Here is a 12767-nt window from a genome sequence, read left to right on the forward strand (position 1 = left end):
CATAAGGACAAACAAACTGGAAGATCTCCAAAAATTAACAGTGTTTAACTCTGGGTGGGGTATTTTGATGTTGTTTCTTTTTTTTTTTTTTTAATGACGGTCAGTAAAAAAAGTTAACAGCAAAATCTTGACACCTATATAGAGGTCTATTCTCAAATCTCACACACTAAAAAAAATTTGCTCTATCTCTCACTTTTATTTCCATTAAGCTACTACACTGTCTGGAAAATGAAATCCTCTGGATTCTGCATGGGCAATTATCTTTTCATCTCAACTCTGAAAAAAAAACCAAAATAGATTTTTCACTGGTGAAATTCCTTCATAACTGGAATCGAAAAATAATACCAAATAGAGTCTATCAGCAAAGACATATAATATAGCCATCTATTCTAGCCTACCTCAGCCAGAACCAGTTACTCAAGACTGCCTTAATCTATTTATACAAAATTTAATTTATGCAAAAAAATAGGGGAAAGACATTGTAGAAAAAATATGCATTTAACTGTTTGCAATGCCTCTGGCTCTCTAAGTTTTATTTGATAAATAAATATTAGTGCCACCAACCTAGATTTCATGAGGAAAAGCTATAATAACAAATCTTTGGGAAGATATCCTTTGAGATGATTGAACTCAAAATACAGCTGGCAGATGGGAGGAGGAGGGAAGAAGGAGAAGGAAAGACAAGCAGAGGAGGGAGAGAGGAGCAATGGGAGAAGGAGGAAGAGGAGGATAGGATAAAAAGAAATATGGACCCAGCTAGGATGAGATGTAAGCTCTATTTTCTATAAGGAAGCTGAATTGAGGCAATGTTCCATCTGGAGATCTTGAGCTCTTCCTGAACAGCCAGTACTGTAGCACCAACAGCATCATCATCATCACCTGGGAGTCTGATGGAAATGCAGAATCTCAGACCCCACCCTAAAACTACTAGATCAGAATCTGCACAAAATTCCCAGGTTATTCATACGCACATTAAAGTTGAAGAAGCACTAATCTGCATGTTGTCCAAAGCCCATGGCTATTCTGGAATACTTAGAAAAAATTGAGACTGTCTCCCATCTCTCTTTAGTGACCCCTAGTGGTAAACCCAAAAGATCTGTATAACAGAATGGCTGAATTTTGATCTCCAGCATAAACCGAAAGGTGTCCAACTTTCTGCCAGTTGATCTACCCAAGGTCTCAAGAATGTGGAAGATTAGAATCCTGGCCATCCTGGTGGAACATCGGATGTAGTCCAATGCAAGCTGTGACAGTAATACTTTTCTGTATATCGCTGCTGTTGGAATTTAAAAACAACATTCCTGAATGAGATTATTCTCTAGGAGTATCTGTAAAACACTGATAACTAACTTTGGGTCTCTTGACTGCAGACGCATCCATATAATCCATATTTTTATACTATCGAGTGCATCTTATATACTGCCTCTTGAATTGACCCAGTGAAGTCTTTATTTAAGAATAAAAACATGGGCAAGGCCTGGGTGGTTCAGTCAGTTGAACATCTGACCCTTGATTTGGGCTCAGGTTGTGATCCCAGGGTTATGGAATCAAGCCCCGAGTTGGGCTCTGTGCTGAACGTGGAGCCTGCTTAGGATTCTCTCCCTCCCTCTCTCTCTCTGTCTCTGTCTCTAAAATTAAAGAAAAAATTTTAGAAATTAAAAAAAATAATAAAAGAACAGTCTCCTTTGTGGCTCAGTCGGTTAAGTGTCCAACTGTTGATATCAGCTGATATCAATCTTGAGAGTGAGCCCTGTGTCAGGCTCTATGCTGAGCACGGAGCCTACTTGGGATTCTCTCTCTCTCTCTCTCTCTCTCTCTGCCCCTCCCCCACTTGCACACACATGTGCTCTTGCTTTCTCTCTCTCAAAATAAACTTAAAAAAACTAAAAGTATAAATTTCCAGGTTGATCAATGTTCAACTAGCCATAGAATTTATGTTATGGTTTCAGTTTTATGAGAAAAGTAGGTAAGTTCAAGGTCTTATAGAGGTGAAAGAACTACCTAGACATCATCTGAAGCATTTCTCAAAGTGTATTTCATCTGCAGAATATTAATAGACATTACAAAAAAGGGGTTCAGGGTCAAATTAGTTTGGGACACATTGGGGTGAATAAGAGTGTAAAGGTTTCTTTACTGTAGGAGTTCTCAGAGCTTTTATTAAATTAAGATGCCTTGTAGTTCTCCAAAGCAATTTTTTCATAGAGCACACACACCTCTGTTTGTTTGTTTCTTTCTTTGCTTGTTTTGTTTTGTTTTGTTTACTCTTGGGGAAATTTGGATATCTGGAGCCTCTGAGCTGTTGACTAGTTCACTGTCAGTCATCATACTGATAACAGTGCCCACACCTTCTGATTCACAGTCATTGCTCTTTGCACTGTATTATGTATGCTGCACCCTAAAATTGTTTCCCATTATTATCAGTTCTGATCTTATCCATCAACCTATCCACCATTTTGTGTTCTATGGTTAAATGCAGAAGTGTGGAGGAGAAAAAAAGTAGCAGGGATAAAAGAAAGGAAAGAAAAAGAAAAGAGAGGAAAAAGAGGAAAAGGTAAAATGAGAAGTTTGCATCAATTTGGAAGTGAGGACTTGGAAGCAAATCAACCAAATGGAGACTGACTTTCTTTGATGTTTTCCTCTCAAGCAATGAGCTGCTGTGAACTGGTCACAAAAATTCACATGAGACCACTAGTGCACGGTTCAAGTAGTCCAAACTGCTACCCCATGTTGATGGACACAAAATACCTTTTCTTCAGTTCACAAGGAGCCTGTAGACATCGCTCCCATACATGTCACTGCTGGATCCTTCAGTACTCTTGTGGCATGTCTTACTGGTAGCTTCTGCTTCTTCAGAGGAAGTCTGTGTACCATAAGTATGCTCCAAAAGGATTCTTAGAAGTTATCTGGCATTTATGCCTTTTATTTGACTTGATTCCCACCAGATGATTTCAGATCTGCCCACTGTGTACTGGATTGTTCTATTGTTAACTGTGTGTCCTTGAATTCTCTTCTCTTTATGGTTCCAAGTTAGAGTTGACCAAAAATGTCTCTGCACAAGACTTGGGGTACAGTAGTGAAATAGTACTTTTGTTTCCTGAAGGTCATTGCTCAATGTGGAGCAAGCAGTGCCAGTGGGTTCCAGTTTCTCCTCACCCCTCCCCAACTCCATATCTATCTGTCCTTCCCAACTGCTGCCCTGATATCCAATGGCAATGTCAGGTCCTCCACCAAATGCGCTGCCATGAACTCACATTTCCATTAGCCTCAAGGGACCAGGGACTCCCCTTCTCAGTCCCAGTGCAGGACCTGAATGTGCTTCGTTTCAAGATTTCCTGAAAACTCTGACTCATTCACCAGCATCAGGGCTTTTCACCAAACCTTCAACTCCCATTTTCAGATTCTTGCTTCTTCATCTCTGCCCACAATTGCATAAAGTCCAATCTCTACACTAAATTCTTCATTCCATGATATTCATCATAGTTCAGCTTCTCTAAGCCCTGGCTGATAAAACCCTGAACCCTGGCTCTTGTGTTCTTCTGCTCAGATTTTGATATTTCCTATTGGCCTGCCCTAATATTAGAGTCCAGTTCACTCTGGTTTTCTTTCACAGACCATTGGGCTTCTTCCCAGCCTTCATTTTGCTTTGAACATCCTGCCCTGAAAATGGCATCTTTAGATACTGCCTCCTGCCACAAGTCCAAGATTTTTTCTATTTCTCACCCTCTCACCAGTGTCTGACAAAGGTCTCTAGTCAAAAAGAAAGCGAGTAACTTAACACTACATGCATACTACTAAAGAATCTAAAGACAATATAAAGGTTTACTTTCTGTGACTGAAAACTTCAAGTCAAAGATTTGTAGTAGAAATAAAGATAATAAATGTGGTTCAATGAGCAGAGATCCTTCTAGTTGGTGCTGTGAGAATAATTCATTATAGGTTATAGCCTAACTGCTTCAAGTACTAATTTCTAGTCCTTATTAATATGTGATATCTGAACACTTCTCTTCAATCTTGGTGCAATAGCAGAATGCTAGTTTTTAACATCAGACTTGAGGTGATCATCTGATCATCAAATCCTTGGGAATAAATGAGTGCTCTGACTTCATCAGAGTTAATACCCTAGAATACAATGTTTAAAAAAGCAGGGGGATTATAGGCTGTTCTATCAGTGCAGTGCTACTGGGCATGTCCCTTTGGCTTCCCATTGACTAGACTATTTTACAGCTCTGTAGGAAAAGAGATTAACTTGTAGAACACTGATAGCAATGAGAAATGATTCTTGTTTGAGGGCAATGCAAATGATTCCTACGTATTACAACACAAAAGAATTGTGCTCAGTAGAGATGCATCCAGTTTCCATCTAATGGAAAGGATAGCCCCAATCAAACCCCAGACATTACAGTTTATTACTTTGTAGAATACTAGTTTCACTCTGTTAGCAAGTTTATTTCAGCATTTTTTAGTCTGAATATATAAAGCTGTTCTTCACAATCTCCTTTGAACAAGTCTTAATATTCTACTGGTTCCCTCACCAATTAATGAGTTATATACAATTTTTAATGTATATAATTTATATTTGAATAAAAGAGTCATCATGTTTTTAACTTTTTGAAAAGTACATTGTATCAATAGCCCAAGTTCTAGTCATTATTTCATTTATAGTTGCTTGTGGTATTTATATCATGTTAATATAAACCAAGCTTGATGTTCTGACATCTGGGTGGCTGGTTTCAGGGACATCTGGGTGGCTCAGTTAGTGAAGCATCCGACTCTTGATTTTGGTTCAGGTCATGATCTCATGTTTTGTGGGTGGATCATACTCTGCACTGTCAGTGTGGAGCCTGCTTTGGATCATCGAGCTTATAAGAGGGAGCTCTCTCTCTCTCTCTCTCTCTCTCGCTCAAAAATAAATAAATAAACATTAAAAAAAATAATTTCAAAGGGAAGGGCAGCTCTTCTGATCTTAACTTCTCTTCCCATACATTGTAAAATACTTGGATGCCTTATAGCCTAGTCTATCTCAATATTCCAGGTATTCCAACAATATGAAGTTTCCTCAAAAAAATTTTAAATTTAAATATCATACAATCCAGTAATTCCACTACTGGGCATTTACCCAAAGAAAACAAAAGCACTAATTCACAAAGATCTATGCACCTGTATGTTTATTGCTGCATTATTTACAACAGCCAAGAATGGAAGCAACTTACATATCCATCAATAGACGAATGGATAAAGAAGATGTGCTGTATATATACAATAGAATATTACTCAGTCTATGAAAGAATGAAATCTGGGGTGCCTGGGTGGCTCAGTCGGTTGAGCGTCCGACTTTGGCTCAGGTCATGATCTTGCTGTTCATGGGTTTGAGCCCCGCGTGGGGCTCTGTGCTGAGAGCTCGGAGCCTGGAGCCTGCTTCAGATTCTGTGTCTTCCTCTCTCTCTCTCTGCCCCTCCCCTGCTCACGCTGTGTCAATCTCTCTCTCAAAAAATAAATAAACATTAAAAAAAAATTTTATAAAAAGAATGAAATCTTGCCATTTGTGACACATGGATGGACCTAGATGGTATTATGTTAAGTGAAATAACTCAGAGAAAGACACATACCATTTGATTTCACTTATTGTAGAATCTAAAAAAAAAAAAAAAAAAAAAAAAGAACAAACAGAAAACAGACTCATAAATACAGAAAACAAACTGATGATCACCTGAGGGGAGGGTGTTGGGGGGAGGGAGTGAAATTGGAAGAAAAAAAATGTCAAAGGGCAGCTCTCCTGGTCTTAACTACTATATTCTAAAATACTTGGGTGCCTTACCACCTACCTAGCCTGTCTCAATATTCCAAGCACCATAACATACCTGGAGAGGTTAGAGACCCACCCAAGGTAGATTGGGCCATCCATCTTGACTCAGTTATCAATTACACTGATGAGAACATGTAGAAACCACTGGAGTTTGAAATGTCCAAATCTCTTAGTTCTTTTAGGATAAGATGATAAGAAGAGGATTCCAGGCAACCACAACTGAGTAGACTCAAGAGTTAAGAAGTATCACAGTATTTATTTTACCAAAACAAATAAGTGAAATAAACAAATCAAGCACACAAATTGTACAAGGCAACTAAAACCATAGGAATTCACTTAAGTTCCTCTTGTACTTTACCTCTGTAATGGCTCTTACCATTCAATTCTTTACTAGATTCATTTACAGTTGGATGTTACCCAATCCTTTCTGTATCAAGCCCCTTGATGTTGGGGAATGTGTCCCACAAGACCTTTCCTCCTGGCTTTCTTGCATTCTTTGCTCCTCCCTTCTTCCACATTCTACCCTGCTTCTGCAGGATACATGCTCTTTCTCTACTATCTGGAAAGTCCTGTGTGTATACACACACACACACACACACACACACTCCATGACTCCTCCTCATCCTTCTGCTCAGCATTTCTCAAGGAAGTTTTTGTAGCCATTGCTGACCAGAGCAGACTGTCCCATTTTACACCCTCACAGACTGTGCTTTTCCTTCCAAGCTCTTGTATGTGATTATTTGTCTCTCTCCCTCATTGTCAATAAAATCCGGGATCATTGTATCACCACTGTATCCCCAGGCCTGGCAGAATGCCTGGTACATAGAAGGTGTTCTTGAATGAATTAATAAGGACTCAATGCCTATTTGTTACACGGATGAATAGATGGCTGTTTGGTCTGTTATAGTCCCTAAAAGCAAAAGAAGCTGTTAAAATAGTGTGACTCTGACTTACTGTTAATGTCTGAATAAAAGAGACCATTCAAATTTTAGACTGAGTTTGACAATGTACTCTGTTGGTGAATTGTGAGGAGTCATGCCCCTGCATTTCTAGGGGGAACTGGTAAACTTTTTTGGAGGACAGTTTGGCAAAAGCTTTAATGCTGACAAAATTCTTTTGACCCAATAATTCCACTTTCAGAAATATATTTTCTTTATGTGCTTCACATTCATGAAATACTCTTTCAGTGGTATTTATAAGTGACATCTTATATGATTGAAACAATCTAAATATCCAAGGATAGGAGATTAAAATATCTCATAAGAAATTACATATTATTATGCAATGAAAGTTCCAAGCAACAGAATACTCTGCAGCCATTAAAAAGAATGAGGTAGGTTTGTACATATTGATATGAAATAGTCTCAAGGATTATTATATCTTTAAGCAAAAGAGCAACTCTTATGTATGTGTGCATTTGTGTATGCATGCGATGTTTCTGAAAGTATCTCTAACGGATTGGTCCCAGGAGTTGTTTTGGGGAGGGGAGATGTGTGGCTGAAGGGCAGCAATAGGAAGATTTATGTTTCAGTGTATACACATTTTTAACTTTTAGTGATGTACCATTATCATGCATGATTTACTCCAGCAACTAACAAATACAAGTCTAAAAAATATTTTAAAAATAATATAATTATTGATGTAGTAATTTAAAAATGTTAATGAGAGTTAGAGCTAGATTAGGTTTTATTGATGTTTCTTTGACTTTCTCAATCCCAAACTTTCATACATGGACTCTTAACGCATTACTGATGTAAGCGGTTTTTTCAGTCATTTCTTCTCTCCCTATCTCCCCCAAACCTTTCAGACTTCCCAGCAACCTCAAAGTCTTATCTAATTTGGAAACAGGGGATCCCTTATTTGGGAGGCCCCAAAACAGGACCATGCCTGGATGAACACCAAGGCTCTTGACATAAAATCTCACCACCGTTGTGAAACCTGCCCAGCACATCCTGGCCTACCGTATTGACTTTGGCAATACTTGTTGGCCAGGTCTTGCCAATAATGTTATTGAAACTAAATTGAATGAGCATGTAGCTATGTCCTCCAAATGTTTTCTGATACAGTTAAATGGAAAACTGTAGATTACATTTATTTATTTTGTGATAAACCCTTTGTTTATGTTGCTGGTGATCCAGAAAAAGTGGTCTCTTACAACAGGCTATGACCCAAACAATGACAAGTTGAATTACTATTTCATTTACCATAGGAGACATTCCACCGTGTATTTCACAGAAACGAATTTTGACACAATTTTAGCAATGATAAATTACACCCAACAGAAACAAAAGAGAAACTTGGAGTTTTATAGCAGATGATTGTAAAGAAAACAGTTATTTGCTTCTCTGTCTCCCGCATTTTCAAAAAATACCATACTTGAAACAAAAAAGACCCAAGAATAGTAAAAACAATTTCATTTTCCTCTTATAATTGGAAACATTTGGAAATGGCACTTTGTCTACTCAGGCTGCATATTAAGGGCTTAATTGTACATAGGGAGTATTACTAAACCTTTTCCCCTCAATTCATTAGTATTCTAATTTTTACAAATGACAAGTATTATGCCATTGAAACAAATGAAACAAATACATCAGCATTCCCATACATGCACATACCAGCATAGCTGTCTTTTGCATTCCAAGGCATTCTGTTGAAGTATTTACCTAGTCTGCAAGTTCATACAAAAGAAGGAGGCAGGACTAGAAATGCTTTCCACACCCCTATCAGTAATAATAACAATTGTGTGGTCAAGTTGCATGAAAACAACATGAACTTCTGGTCATTGATGCACACACAAAGCTATCATAAAAATCAAGAATGGCATGAAAACACTCACAGGACATCAGGACATCAAAGAATAACTCTGATTTTAAACAGGCTTATGATGTTCTGTATCCTCCCTTTCCTTTAAATTATCTTTTAATTATTTGAAACTGCTTTGGAAGGAACTACATGCATGTTACCTGATTGTCAATTAGACAAATACTTTTATTGTTAAGAACCATTTTATTGTTAAGGAATAGAACTGAGTGCTATTTTTCAGAAATAATGACATTAGAAGTGCATTAACTTTTTGGAAGCTAAAACCATTATATTTAAAAAAATTTTTTAAGTTTGTTTATGTATTTTGAGAGAGAGAGAGAGCAGGAGAGGGGTAGAAAGAGACGGGGACAGAGGATCTGAAGCAGGCTCCACTCTGACAGCAAAAAGCCCAATGCAGGGCTCGAACTTACAATCCCTGAGATCATGACCTGAACTGAAGTCAAGAGTCAGACGCTTAATTGACTGAGCCACTCAAGTGCCTCTAAAAGCATTTTCTTTAACAGTGTCCACAATCAAATCTATTTGTATTTATTAACCTCAAGCTGGAGATGAATCGATTCAGTAATCCAGGGATATATTCTCCAGCTCAATTATCCCAGTAAGTTCACTGAGAAGCCATGTTTTTGTTTTTTTGTTTTTTCCAAATCAATTGGTTCAAGATAGATATATTGAGGACTTACATGGCTCTAATGGGTGACTAATTATTCCTGTTTTAAAATTTTAGTGATCAAAACCTCTTTAGCCAGGTTTTAGGCCATCATATATTGAGAACTCAATTAAGCAATGATTCCCATACTGTAGTTGGCACAAAATTATTTCCTGAGGAAAATTCTGACTCTACGAATGTCCCATCTCTGTTTGCTTACGAGTTGGCAATCCCTGATTGGACTTTTTATTTTCATAACAGGATACTAACCTCATCAACTGCCTGGTTTTTTTTTTAAGTCCACAGATTATCTCCTCGATTATCTCCTCACAAAGGTTAAAGGTAGAACTGCTTTCAATAGCAAGAAATAGGTAACGCCTCACTGCCAGAAGGATAGACCATATTTATGATTTCTTATTATATTGCTATTACTTTATTGTTTACTTAAGAATCTACTAGTGGGCTGTCTCAAGATTGGACTGACAGCTCAGTGTCAGCTCTCTCTCTTTTCTCAAGGACTTGCTCCACTAGTTGGCTTTTCAGTCTCACACTTTTTGCCCCATGATAGCTACCACTGTGCCAGGCATCACATCCATGTTCAAAACATGAAGAAGAGAAAAGAGGCTTTTATAGAAAAAGACAGGCAAGAGAAATGAGGTTTGGAATAGAGGTTGTGTTAGCCAAGCGATGAGTGGCTGCCTCAATAGGCAGAGAACCAGGACTTCCAGGCTCCATCAGTACTAATCTCTCATCGAGCTTACAAGAGAGTCAGGCATTCTCTCCACTCCTCCAGAAACTCTGAGATCTATCCTTGAGTCACTAAGGATTACACGTTTGTCCTTTGCAGAATCACTGTCACTTAACTGATGTTAGTGGTATATCTTAAATGCTCATGGAATCTCTTATACTATAGGACCCAAGCCCATGAAATCCATTATTGAGATTTGCTGTAAAATTGTTCTTGAGGACAATTTCCACGCATTGTTCCTTATTCCCAAAATTAAGCCCTGAGAGATTTCTTTTAGAGCTCAGTGCTGGGAAAGAGTCTCTTGCTGTAGGGAAATTGGCATGCTGTCTTCTTTCAAACACAAATAATGTAAAGCATGGTCCCATCCACATAGCCTTGGGTACCAGGGAGTACAGATCCAATGTTGGACCACAGCTGTAACAGTGCATGGCCCCAGGAGAAGCTTATTTGTCTTCCTGTTCTTCCTGACATGGTTTTCATTTTGTTATTGTTTTATTGACTATATCCTGTTATAACCCACATCAAGTTTTCTGTAAAAAGGAACAATCGGTAGCTGGGGAAGAGAGAGAATTAATGTGTTCTTATTTCAACACATTTTATCAAAGCCAACTCAAAAAGCTGCAGTCACCACAATGGTAAATCAAAGGGGCCATCCTCAAAGAATAATTTGACTGAAACACAGCACATTTTCTTACTATGTAAAATACTCCCAGCTTAAATGATTCCTTAATGACCAAGGACTGGGTTCTAAAATCCCTATTTTGAGGATGTGTTAAATAGGTGATGAGGATTAAGGAGGGCACTGGTGATGAGCCCCAGGTGTTGTATGTAAGTGTTGAATCACTAAATTGTACACCTGAAACTGTATGCTAATTATGATTTAAAAACTTTTTTTTTCATTTTTTTTTAATATATGAAATTTATTGTCAAATTGGTTTCCATACAACACCCAGTGCTCATCCCAAAAGGTGCCCTCCTCAATACCCATCACCCACCCTCTCCTCCCTCCCACCCCCCATCAACCCTCAGTTTGTTCTCAGTTTTTAACAGTCTCTTATGCTTTGGCTCTCTCCCACTCTAACCTCTTTTTTTTTTTTTTCTCCTTCCCCTCCCCCATGGGTTCCTGTTAAGTTTCTCAGGATCCACATAAGAGTGAAACCATATGGTATCTGTATTTCTCTGTATGGCTTATTTCACTTAGCATCACACTCTCCAGTTCCATCCACGTTGCTACAAAAGGCCATATTTCATTTTTTCTCATTGCCACATAGTATTCCATTGTGTATATAAACCACAATTTCTTTATCCATTCATCAGTTGATGGACATTTAGGCTCTTTCCATAATTTGGCTATTGTTGAGAGTGCTGCTATGAACATTGGGGTACACGTGCCCCTATGCATCAGTACTCCTGTATCCCTTGGATAAATTCCTAGCAGTGCTATTGCTGGGTCATAGGGTAGGTCTATTTTTAATTTTCTGAGGAACCTCCACACTGCTTTCCAGAGCGGCTGCACCAATCTGCATTCCCACCAACAGTGCAAGAGGGTTCCCGTTTCTCCACATCCTCTCCAGCATCTATAGTCTCCTGATTTGTTCATTTTGGCCACTCTGACTGGCGTGAGGTGATACCTGAGTGTGGTTTTGATTTGTATTTCCCTGATAAGGAGCGACGCTGAACATCTTTTCATGTGCCTGTTGGCCATCCGGATGTCTTCTTTAGAGAAGTGTCTATTCATGTTTTCTGCCCATTTCTTCACTGGGTTATTTGTTTTTCGGGTGTGGAGTTTGGTGAGCTCTTTATAGATTTTGGATACTAGCCCTTTGTCCGATATGTCATTTGCAAATATCTTTTCCCATTCCGTTGGTTGCCTTTTAGTTTTGTTGGTTGTTTCCTTTGCTGTGCAGAAGCTTTTTATCTTCATAAGGTCCCAGTAATTCACTTTTGCTTTTAATTCCCTTGCCTTTGGGGATGTGTCGAGTAAGAGATTGCTATGGCTGAGGTCAGAGAGGTCTTTTCCTGCTTTCTCCTCTAAGGTTTTGATGGTTTCCTGTCTCACATTCAGGTCCTTTATCCATTTTGAGTTTATTTTTGTGAATGGTGTGAGAAAGTGGTCTAGTTTCCACCTTCTGCATGTTGCTGTCCAGTTCTCCCAGCACCATTTGTTAAAGAGACTGTCTTTTTTCCATTGGATGTTCTTTCCTGCTTTGTCAAAGATGAGTTGGCCATACGTTTGTGGGTCTAGTTCTGGGGTTTCTATTCTATTCCATTGGTCTATGTGTCTGTTAAAAACTTTTTTAAAAATCCTATTTTTGTATTGCTTATACTTTTTATACTTTTATATATTTCATTTCCCTAATTTTTTTCACTAATTTAATGCTTAAAAATCACCAAAAGATTGCTATTAACATCTCTTATCTTTACTTTTACAGGTGTCTGTGTCTGTGAAGGACTACCTAGTTATCTGTCAAAATGCAGCTTCTTCTTCCATAGAAACAGAACCTCGATTTAGTTGGAAGTGCCAAAGTGCCCACCTAAGAAACTGTATTATTTCCCAATTTCCCTTGAAGCTCAGAATGACCACACATCCCGATTCTGACCAATGAATGAGCTGGAGCTTATTAGAAAGGGTTCCTAGGAAAGCCCCTTAAATGGGGTGGACTCAATTGGTATCCTAGTTTGGGTTCTCCCAAAAGATCCTGAGATAAGGACTTAGGTGCAGGTGGTTTACTCAGATAGTGATCACA

The sequence above is a fragment of the Acinonyx jubatus genome, chromosome D4, assembly GCF_027475565.1.
Source record: "Acinonyx jubatus isolate Ajub_Pintada_27869175 chromosome D4, VMU_Ajub_asm_v1.0, whole genome shotgun sequence".
In the NCBI taxonomy this organism is placed as follows: domain Eukaryota; kingdom Metazoa; phylum Chordata; class Mammalia; order Carnivora; family Felidae; genus Acinonyx; species Acinonyx jubatus.